This window comes from Saccopteryx bilineata, chromosome 2, assembly GCF_036850765.1.
Source record: "Saccopteryx bilineata isolate mSacBil1 chromosome 2, mSacBil1_pri_phased_curated, whole genome shotgun sequence".
Lineage (NCBI taxonomy): Eukaryota > Metazoa > Chordata > Mammalia > Chiroptera > Emballonuridae > Saccopteryx > Saccopteryx bilineata.
Window position 1 is genome coordinate 358,137,557 of NC_089491.1, and position 10,494 is coordinate 358,148,050.

Genomic DNA, 10,494 nt, shown 5'->3' on the forward strand with positions numbered 1-10,494 from the left:
TTTGTTTATTTGTTTGTTTGTTTTCTTCTCCCCTAGTTTATCTCAGTAGCTGCTGTATCACTAGTGCCATAGTCCCTGGCACTCAGGCCATGTTCATTCATATTTTAATAAAGAAAAAAATAAATTTCTGTGTGCCTCTGGGCAGGTCAGTGTTATTCTCGACCTTCTTGAGGAAATGAAGTTATTGACTGGATAAGCTCTTTGATTCTGAGATCAGTCAGCCTTTAAAGTGAGTCAGAGTTATGATAATCAGTGACCACCAGGTGTCGCTAAAGACTAAGACAAGAGCCTTCCTCATTAAGCTTGTTTCTTGGCAAGGCCCACAAGCATCTAAAAGCAGGGGTAGTCAACCTTTTTATACCCACCGCCCACTTCTGTATCTCTGTTAGTAGTAAAATTTTCTAACTGCCCACCGGTTCCACAGTAATGGTGATTTATAAAGTAGGGAAGTAACTTTATTTTATAAAATTTATAAAGCAGAGTTACAGCAAGTTAAAGCATATAATAATAATAATTACTTACCAAGTACTTTATGTTGGCTTTTCGCTGTTTGGCAGAATAAATCTTTATGAAACAACTTACTATAGTTAAATCTATCTTTTTATTTATATTTTGGTTGCTCCTCTACCGCCCACCATGAAAGCTGGAATGCCCACTAGTGGGCGGTAGAAACCAGGTTGACTACCACTCATCTAAATGGTCAGTTTACCACTATTCTCCCAGAACACTAGGGAGTCAGCGCATGCTTAAGGTGATGGTGAGATGGGAAGTCTCCAGTGACTCAAGTGGCTGGGCAGAGGACCTGGGCTAAACCGTGGGTTGTCTCCGGGCCTCAGTCTTTTCACTTGTCCAGGTTCCTCTGGTTCAGTCTTCCTCTGTGGCAGACTCATGTTGGAAGAAAGATGAGAAAGAAGAAAAAGGTCTCCTCTTCTTTTCTCTTGTTTTCAGGGACCCTTCATTTGGCGCAGGGACATGTCCTTCTTTAGGTGTGTTCCCAGTGTCCAAGCATTCAACAAGAAGTCACCTCTATGGGAGTAGCATCATCATCATGCCAGAATTCCTCTTGTGAGGGTTGAGGAGGTCCTGGAGGAGAAAATGTATTTTTTTTTAACAAATACTAAAACCATTATTAGTTCAGGGTTCAACAAAAATAGTCCAGCACTGACCTGGCAGTGGCGCAGTAGATAGAGCATCAACATGGGATGCTGAAGACCCAAGTTCAAGACCCTGAGGTTGCCAGCTTGGGTGCAGGCTCATCCGGATTGAGTGAAGGGTCACTGGCTTGAGCGTGGGATCATAGCATGGTTGCTGGCTTGAACCCAATGTCACTGGCTTGAGCAAAGGATCACTGGCTTGGCTAGAGCCCCCCCAGTCAAGGCACATATGAGAAGCAATCAATTAACAACTAAAGTGCCACAACTATAAGTTAGTTAGTGCTTCTCATTTCTTTCCCTTCCTGTCTCTGTCTCTTACAAAAAATAAAATAAAATAAAATAAAAGGCCACCAGACAAGCTTGCTAGCAGACCAGAATTCACAGACCCCAGTGTAGTAGAAACCCTGACAAGCCACATGGGGTCCCAGGCATCGGTTTCACAGAAGAGCCACAGGGAGAAGCACTGATCTGTCCAGTGTCTTTGCTTTCTCCCTTCAGATAAAACACGCACACAAAATTTGCTCAACAAACTGCTATGTGTGAGTTCAAGGGAGAGACCAGTTTGGGTTCTGAGAGAGGAAAGAAGAGAAAAAGAGTTGGAGACCAGGGGAAATCCCTGGGGCTTCAGGGTAACAAGTCTCAAAAACCCAAATCTTCGGTAAGAATTTTACTGCACGTATCCAAGAGGTCAAAATGGCAAAAGCAAGCAGGTTATACCTCTTTCCAGAACCCCATGCTTTTCCTGATTCCACTCAGCCACAAAATAAAAGGGGGGCACCATTCTGGGGCATATCTGGGTCAGAGGCTAATGAAAGCCTTGAGAACAGAGCCTCCTGGTTCTTGTCAACTACTGAAGGGCAAGTAGGGGTGGGGTTTCCTTCCCACAAAGGGCCACAGTCCAGGCTGGCAGGCCTCTGCTGGGGAGCAGACCCCAAATCAAAAAGCAGAATAAAATAAAGGTGAATTTACATACATACAGATATAACTTATATATATATACACACACACATACATATATATCCAAGCATATATACACCAGTTTCACTGAGATATAACTTATGAACCATACAATTCACCCATTGAAATTGTACAAGTCATCTGACCAGGCAGTGGCGCAATGGATAGAGCATCAGACTGGAATGCAGAGGACACAGGTTCGAATCCCTGAGATCACCGACTTGATGCAGGGTTGCTGGTTTGAGCGTGAGATCATGGACATGACCCCATGGTTACTGGCTTGAGTCCAAAGGTCACGGGCTTGAAGCCCAAGGTCACTTGCTCTGCTGTAGCCCCCTGGTCAAGGCACATAGCACATACGAGAAAGCAATTAATAAACAACTAAGGTGCCTCAGCTATGAGTTAATGCTTCTCATCTCTCCCCTTTCCTGCCTGTCTGTCCCTATCTGTTCCTGTCTCTCTGTCCCTGTCCCCTATCTCTCACTAAAAAAAAAAAAAAAAATTGTACAAATCAATGGTTTTCAGTATATTCAGAGTTATGCAACTATTACAACAATCAACCTTAAAACAATTTAACACCACAAAAAGAATCCCTATATCCATTAGCTGTCACTCCCCATTTTTCCTCAGTTTCTCCCTTCTTCTTCCTACTCCCCTACCCCAGCTCTGGCAACCACCAATCTACTTTCTGTCTCCACAGATTTGCCTATTCGGGAAACTTCATAAAAATGGAATCACATAACACACAGTCTTTTGCGCCTGATTTTTTCCACTCAGCGTATTTTCAAGGGTCACACAGCGGTAGAATGTGTCAGTGCTTCATTCCTTTTTGTAGCAAAGAATATTTTATTGCACAAATACACTACAATTTGTTTATCCATTCATCAGGTGATGGACATTTGGGGGGGGTTTGTTTGTTTTTTTGTATTTTTTTGTATTTTTCTGAAGCTGGAAACGGGGGAGAGACAGTCAGACAGACTCCCGCATGCGCCCAACCGGGATCCACCCGGCACGCCCACCAGGGGCGATGCTCTGCCCCTCCGGAGTGTCGCTCTGCCGAGTCCAGAGCCACTCTAGCGCCTGGGGCAGAGGCCAAGGAGCCATCACCAGCGCCCGGGCCATCTTTGCTCCAATGGAGCCTTGGCTGTGGGAGGGGAAGAGAGAGACAGAGAGGAAGGAGGGGAGGGGGGTGGAGAAGCAAATGGGCGCTTCTCCTATGTGCCCTGGCCGGGAATCGAACCCGGGTCCCCCACACGCCAGGCCGACGCTCTACCACTGAGCCAACCGGCCAGGCCCATTTGGGTTGTTTCACCTTTTGGCTATGATGAATAGTGCTGCTATGAACATTCCTGTATGAGTTTTTGTGTGAACCTATGGTCTCAACTTATTGGGTATATTCCTAGAGGTGGAATTGCTGGGTCAAATGGCAACTTCGTGTGGTCCTGGCCAGGTAGCTCAGTTGGTTAGCACATCTTTCAAATATGTCAAGGTTGAAGGTCCGATTCCTGGTTAGGGCACATATAAGAAACAAACAATAAATGCATAAATGAGTGAAATAATTTAAAATTTTTTAATTTTAAAAAATGGTAACTCTATGTTTAACCACTTGAGGAACTGTCTGTTTTCCAAAGCAGTTGCACCATTTTGCTTTCTTACCAGCAATGTGTAAAGGTTCCGATTTCCCCACATCTGTCTTTGATTCTAGCCATCCTGGTAGGTGTGAAGTGGTATCTCATTGTGGTTTTGATTGGCATTTTCTTCATGACTAACGGTGTTAAACATCTTTTCATGTGGTTATTGTCCATCTGTATATCTTCTTCAGAGAACTGTCTGTTCAAACCTTTGCCCCTTTTTAAATTGGGTTGTCTTTTTAGTGTTGAATTGTAAGAGTTCGTTATATATTCTAGACACAAATTCCTTATCAGCTACATGATCTGCAAAAATGTTCTCCCATTCTCCCATGGGTTGTCTTTCACTTTCGAGATATTTGCTTTATAAGTTTTTGGTTTTTTTAAGATTTTATTTATTGCCTGACCTGTGGTGGCGCAGTGGATAAAGCATCGACCTGGAACACTGAGATCGCCATTTCGAAATCCTGGGCTTGTCTGGTCAAGACACATATGGGAGTTGATGTTTCCTGCTCCTCCCCCCTTCTCTTTCTCTCCCCTCCCTAAATTGAATAAATAAAATGTTTTTAAAATATTTTATTTATTGATTTTTTTTTATTTATTTTATTTATTTATTTTGTACTTTTCTGAAGCTGGAAATGGGGAGAGACAGTCAGACAGACTCCTGCATGCGCCCGACCGGGATCCACCCGGCACGCCCACCAGGGGCGATGCTCTGCCCACCAGGGGGCAATGCTCTGCCCCTCCGGGGGCGTCGCTCTGCCGCAACCAGAGCCACTCTAGCGCCTGGGGCAGAGGCCAAGGAGCCATCCCCAGCGCCCGGGCCATCTTTGCTCCAATGGAGCCTTGGCTGCGGGAGGGGAAGAGAGAGACAGAGAGGAAGGAGGGGGTAGGGGTGGAGAAGCAAATGGGAGCTTCTCCTATGTGCCCTGGCCGGGAATCGAACCCAGGTCCCCCGCACACCAGGCCAACGCTCTACCGCTGAGCCAACCGGCCAGGGCTGTTTATTGATTTTAGAGAGAATAAAGAGAGAAAGGCAGGGGGTGGGGCAGGAAGCATCAACTCGTAGTAGTTGCTTTCTATATGTGCCTTGACCAGGCAAGCCCAGGGTTCCAAATCAGTGACCCCAGTATTCCAGGTTGATGCTTTATCCACTGTGCCACCACAGGTCAGGCATCTTTGTATGTTTTAAGGATAATATTAGAGTTTTGAGAATTGTTTTATCTTAGCAGGTTGTTCCTATAAACATGATATAGACACTCTTGCTTTCCCTCATTAATATTTTTGCCCTTTCCCTGGCCAGATAGCTCAGTTGGTTAGAGTGTCAGCCTGAGCACGGAGATTGCCAGTTCGGTCCCCAGTCAGGACACATATAGGAACAGATCAATGTTCCTGTCTTTCTCTCTCTCTCTCTGCTTTTCTCTCTCTCTCTAAAATAAATAAATAAATATTTAAGAAATATATTTTTGCTCTTAAATAATATTTTGTTTGATATCTGCATAGATAACACCAACTTCCTTTTGGTTAGTATTTTCTATCCTTTTACTTTCAACCTTCCATATTCTTGTTTTAGGTGTTCCTTTTGTAAACAGCATGAATCTGGACTCTTTTTCAAATTCAATATGACAGTCAATCTGGCCCAGTTGGTGCATTTACAATTATCGTAGCCCAAGCTAATCAGAGGCGCCTGCAACCTGCCACAGGCCGAACAGGAGGAGGGAAAAGAAACTGGCAGCTACCAATCATTAGTTTTGCGCCAGCCCTGTGCCCTGCTCAATGCTCACACTGTGTTGATATAAATATCATTAATCCTATTTTACAGAGAAAGGAACTAAGCCTCCATACAGTTAAGTTGCCCAAAGTCACACAGCTAGTTAATGGCAGATCAGGGCCCTGCCTGGCTCCAGAGAGGCTTCCCACTGCCTACAGGGCATCCCAGAACCCTCCCAGGATGGCAGAAGTCCAGCTAGGCCTTGCAGGTCTTGTGATAGGAAGAGAAGGAAAAAGGTTTCAAGGTGAAGAGAACAGTCACAGCTGGGTCCCGAGTGCATTCAGGTAGAGAGGGTGGCCTTTTGTGTCTGGTTTCTTTCACTTAGCATAATGTTTTCAAAGGCAGTCCACTTGTAGCATGTCAGTACTGTTCCACTTACCAGCCCACACACACGTGTAAAAATGCCTGTTCCCCACACTCGTTCCCATTCTCCACTCTCTCCCCCCATGCATTTCTCCTGCCCGTGACATGCCCAGTGGGGTCAGGCTGGGAGCTCCCACAGGAATTTGGGAAAGAAGGTGATTCTGCTCTGGTGGTGCATGGGGAAATTTTAACAACCCATGATGATGGTGATGGTTAGGGGAAGGGGTTGTAGCATTAGCCAATTGCCATGGTATAAATATTTCCCATCAAAGCCAAACTATCAACATCATTAAACACAGAGGTGGGAAGATATGTAGTTCTCGCAAGCTCAAATGAGCCAACTGTGGCCCGCCACCCTGCCTACTTACTCCCTCCTTAAGAAATCTGCCAAACTGAGGGTGGGAACTGCTATAGGATGCCATGCTTTCCCAATGAGGTACAGACACTTTGTGCCTCTCCTGCTCCTCCTCTTCAAGTAAGGTTTGGCAGTCTCTGCCTTTCAGGTAAGAACTGGAGAAACAGCCTTTCAGAGCTAGAAAAACTGGGACCAAAGAGAGAGCTTGCCCTGAGAGCTGCTGGAGACAACTGATGCGCCTGTGAGTGTTCGTGTGCACATGTAGTGCGCATACAACCCCGTGTCCTGTCCATGCCTGTGCACACCTATGTGTGCCGGTATGTGCATGAGCATACCTGTGTGTTTTCAGGTTGTTCTTGAGGTTGCACCAGAACATGGACCTGTAAGTAGTGACCTTTTTTTTAATTCAATGCGTTAAAAAGTACCCAGGTGCCAATTATGCCCACACCGGTGACAAGCTATTATTACAAATGGTTTCTCTCTGCCTCAGCTCTTCTGAAGCCCTTCTCTGCCTGTCCCCACAGGCACGGGTACATCATTCAGCCTAGGTCCCACATATGGCCCAAGACAAACCTAGAAACCAGCTCCTGGGGGCTGGGCTGGGCCAGGTGAAGGTTCATGGGCTACAGCCAAATCCTCAGGTGAATGGGAACTGTGGTCAAGGAGGGTAGTGAGTAGGAGGAAGCCAGAGGGCTGGGGTCAGGTTGTCAGCAGCAGGCAGGCAAGGTGGGAGCAGAGCACAAGTGACAGAACCAGAGGTCCAAGAAGAGGATGCTCAAAACCAATGGAAGGGCCCTTCACCTCCGGGCCTGCATGTGCCCTTGGCCCCACTGCACAGAGGCTTGTAGGAAGCAGTGGGTGGACACGTGTCCAAATCAACCCAGGGACCAATGCCCACCAGCAACCAGCTGACGCCATCACTCAAATCAAATGGCATTTTCTTGGCTTCAAATACCTTTGCTGGTGAGCAGGGCCCTGGAAGAGGCTTGCTTCCAGCTGGCCAAGGAGAGATTGAGTTCCCAGAAAAGGCTGTGGCCACTGTGCCCTCCTCTGGGGTCCCAAATATCCCCAGGACTCCCTGCCCTCTCCTCCCACTCTACTCCTCTCTCCCTCCATCTGTCTGTCCAGCTCACTCCGTCTATTGCTGGGCTGGTCGGAGTTCTCCCAGAGGACTGTTTGCAACCAAGTATGTACGTGTACCTGGGTGTTCGTGTGTACCTATGCTGTATGCAAAGCGCGGTGTGTGCCTGTCCAGGCCTGGGCACACTCCCGTGTGCCTGTATGTGCACGGAAGCATCTGTGGCAGATACATACATACCATGTCGGCCTAGACTGCGTGCGCCTAGACCCTGAACCCTCTTTTCTTGAGATTATTTTGCCAGTAGTCCATCTGTCACCTATAATAAAGGTTAAAATGACAGTCACTTACAACCGAAAAGTCCCTTAGAAGTCACTGAGTTCAACCCTACCAGGGCTTCTCAGTGGGTCACTATTGGTATTTCATCAGGGTCTTTTTTTTTTTTTAATTTTTTTTTTTTTTATTCATTTTAGAGAGGAGAAAGGAAGAGAGAGAGACAGAGAGGGAAAGAGAGAGGCGAGAGAGACAGAGAGAGAAGGTGGGGAGGAGCTGGAAGCATCAACTCCCATATGTGCCTTGACCAGGCAAGCCCAGGGTTTCGAACTGGCGACCTCAGCATTTCCAGGTCGACGCTTTATCCACTGCGCCACCACAGGTCAGGCCTCATCAGGGTCTTGAAGGGACCAACTCCCAACCCACTACATGAGTATAGTATCCCTGGTCCCAAAACTCTAGTGGGCACAAAATGCCAGTAGTACCCCATGTCATTGTGACAAGCAGAAATGCCCTCACAAGTTTCCGACCTCTCGTGGAGGTGGGCCAGATAGTAGAGTTTCAGGTACAGATAATGCAGATGCTGTCAGTAGCTGAATTATCTCCACAGGATCTCTGGAAAGGATCAGGCCCCACATCTTAAACTCCTAAGGGTTGTTTGCTACCCACCTCCTACAGCCACTTACCCACCCACAAGCAGTGCCACCTGAGAGAAAGTTCCACTTCACTAGTCCCAGTTCCTCCCTTGGGGGCCACCCAAGTGCAACCCCTCTCACTGGGCCTCACAGTGCTTCTAGGAGGCCAGGCGGGTGGCAGGGACTGCTGCGTGGTGGGCTTCACAAGCAGGTGGGGATGTGTCTGGTGGGTTGGTGGGGCTCCTGAAGACTGGAGGGGCTCACTCCAGAATAAAATAAGCCTTTCTGAGCAGCACGAAAGCTGCAGAAATAGCTGAGCGCTGAGCTTGGCCAGGTGGCTGCTCTCGGCCTGACGCTCCTGAATACAGATGTCCACAGATACTGAAAGCACTGCCTCCTCTCTCACCCTTCCTGTTTATTGCTCAGCCAGGGCCAATGGGGGTGGGTAGGGAGGAGGGGTTGCTGAAAACTGTCACTAAATGAAAATTGCTCCCCACTTAGGCCCAGGGGGCCCTGCAGCAGCTGGTGTGCTGTGTAGCGTGGCTGATGAAGGCAAAGTGAGGTAGGGGTGCCCAGAGAGTGTTGGTGAGTGTGCTGCCGTCCTTTAGGGACCTCTGCGCTCTGTTCCCTTGGGTATGTGCTGAGGGCAACAGTTGCTGGGTTACAGAGCGCACTGTCTGTAGCTTCGCTGAAACTGCCCAAACGCTTCCCAAAGAGTTTTACCCATACCCACTCCTCTCTGTACTGCACTGGTGGTCCCGTCGCTCCAAGTCCAAGGCAACTTTTACAGATGAGACCCACAGCGCTGGGACCTGCCTGGGACTTCACTGTGCCTCAGCTAGGGCAGAACTTTTTTGCCTGATGTCATTCTTTGACCCTTCAGTAATTAGCATTTGATTAAAAAAAAAAAAAAAAAAAAAGCCCAAACTTTGAGTAGTTTCAAGTAAATTTTACTAAGATGAAGACTGTCTCTGGAGTCAGATCCATATGGCCAACAGGCTTGCTTACCTAGATTTTTCAAATCTAGGTTGCCAATGATGATTTAATATTTTTTCACAGTAAATGTTCCTAACCAGAATGGATCTTTCAATTGGATTTTTCTAAAGTATCTCCCTTTGCAACAGATTTGAAATAAGAGTTTTAACCTGTGGTCACATCAGCACGTTCTCTCTTGCTTCAACATCACCAGACTTTCGACAGAGAAACGACGAAACTGCAGTTATCGCAACAGAAATTATGTGGGGAGACTGTTTCACATCTCTTCGTTTGTTTTTAACTTTTCAGGAAGATTCCCTAAGGTTCCTTTAACAGCCTCCTTAAACCCTTGGTGGCCTAGAGTGCGCCCCACCCCCACCCGCCCCCAGCCCCTAGCCGCACAGGGCACTTACAAAAAGAGAAGAAAAACTCACGTTATTTCGCAGCCTCTGCCAACGGCAGATGAGAATTTGAGGTAAAGGATCCGAAAGGATACTGTGAGTCAAGAGGAAAATAAAGTTTGATTTACATAACTCTCGTTTCGACCAGATTTTCCCCAACGTCTTCCGGCCACCGCCACCACTCCCAGCCCCCACCCGGTCCCAAGCCCCTCCCTGCCCCGTCCCAAATTCACCTTCGGGCAGCTCCCACTTCCCTCCCAGCCCAGTCCGACCCGGCCACCTTTCAGACTCCGTTGAGAGCACAGAGGAGTTACTACCATCTGGAATATGTCCCAGCAGGAAGTGGCAGGAGCTTACACCCGTCACACGTCCACGCCCACTGGCCGGGCTGAAACCCACCACCCGTACCTGGAGCTTTGGACCAACTGCTCAGGTACCCCAGATCCGCAGTCCTCGCCTGGGAGTCCAGCTCTCTAACCTAGAATCTCCGGGAAGTCGGCCCAGAGGTCCCACCCCATCTCCCCCCACCTGCCCCACGCGGCCACCGGCCACCGAGAGCACAGGAAACGTCCCAGTGCCTGCGGAGGGGTCCTACATGTCGTTTCTCTCCCATCGGCTTCTTTATTCTAATTGACTGCTGGAGACACCCTTTGTCAACTGTAGAGAACTATGTAAATAATCGAGGTTTGTACTGTTATTACTAACAGGCACTTGGTTTCAAAATAACTTCAAGTATTCTAGCACCAACTCCTGTGTGTTCAGCGCTGGGGGCCCCGGGCTGCGCCAGCCCGTTCCCCTCGGGTGAATTGCAGGTTGGAAACCCCAAGCTGAGGCTTTCCCGCTGCGAGAGTGGGTGATTTGCAAGCTGCGTGGGCGCGTGCAAACCACTTGAATTTTGGAGTCC

At 47.9% G+C, this 10,494-nt stretch overlaps 1 long non-coding RNA gene across 4 annotated transcripts; it reads right to left on the bottom strand.

The window, feature by feature from the left end:
- Positions 1 to 445: 445 nt before the first annotated feature.
- On the bottom strand, positions 446 to 10,013 carry LOC136326679 (uncharacterized). Of its 4 annotated transcripts, XR_010729501.1 has the most exons (6): positions 9,824 to 10,013; positions 9,624 to 9,684; positions 7,547 to 7,625; positions 6,564 to 6,608; positions 1,167 to 3,616; positions 446 to 1,083 (listed from the first exon to the last, which is right to left on the bottom strand). It is a non-coding gene; the product is annotated as an uncharacterized lncRNA (long non-coding RNA). The 4 variants fall into 4 exon arrangements; XR_010729502.1 differs by lacking the exon at positions 6,564 to 6,608; XR_010729504.1 differs by lacking the exon at positions 1,167 to 3,616.
- Positions 10,014 to 10,494: the final 481 nt, after the last annotated feature.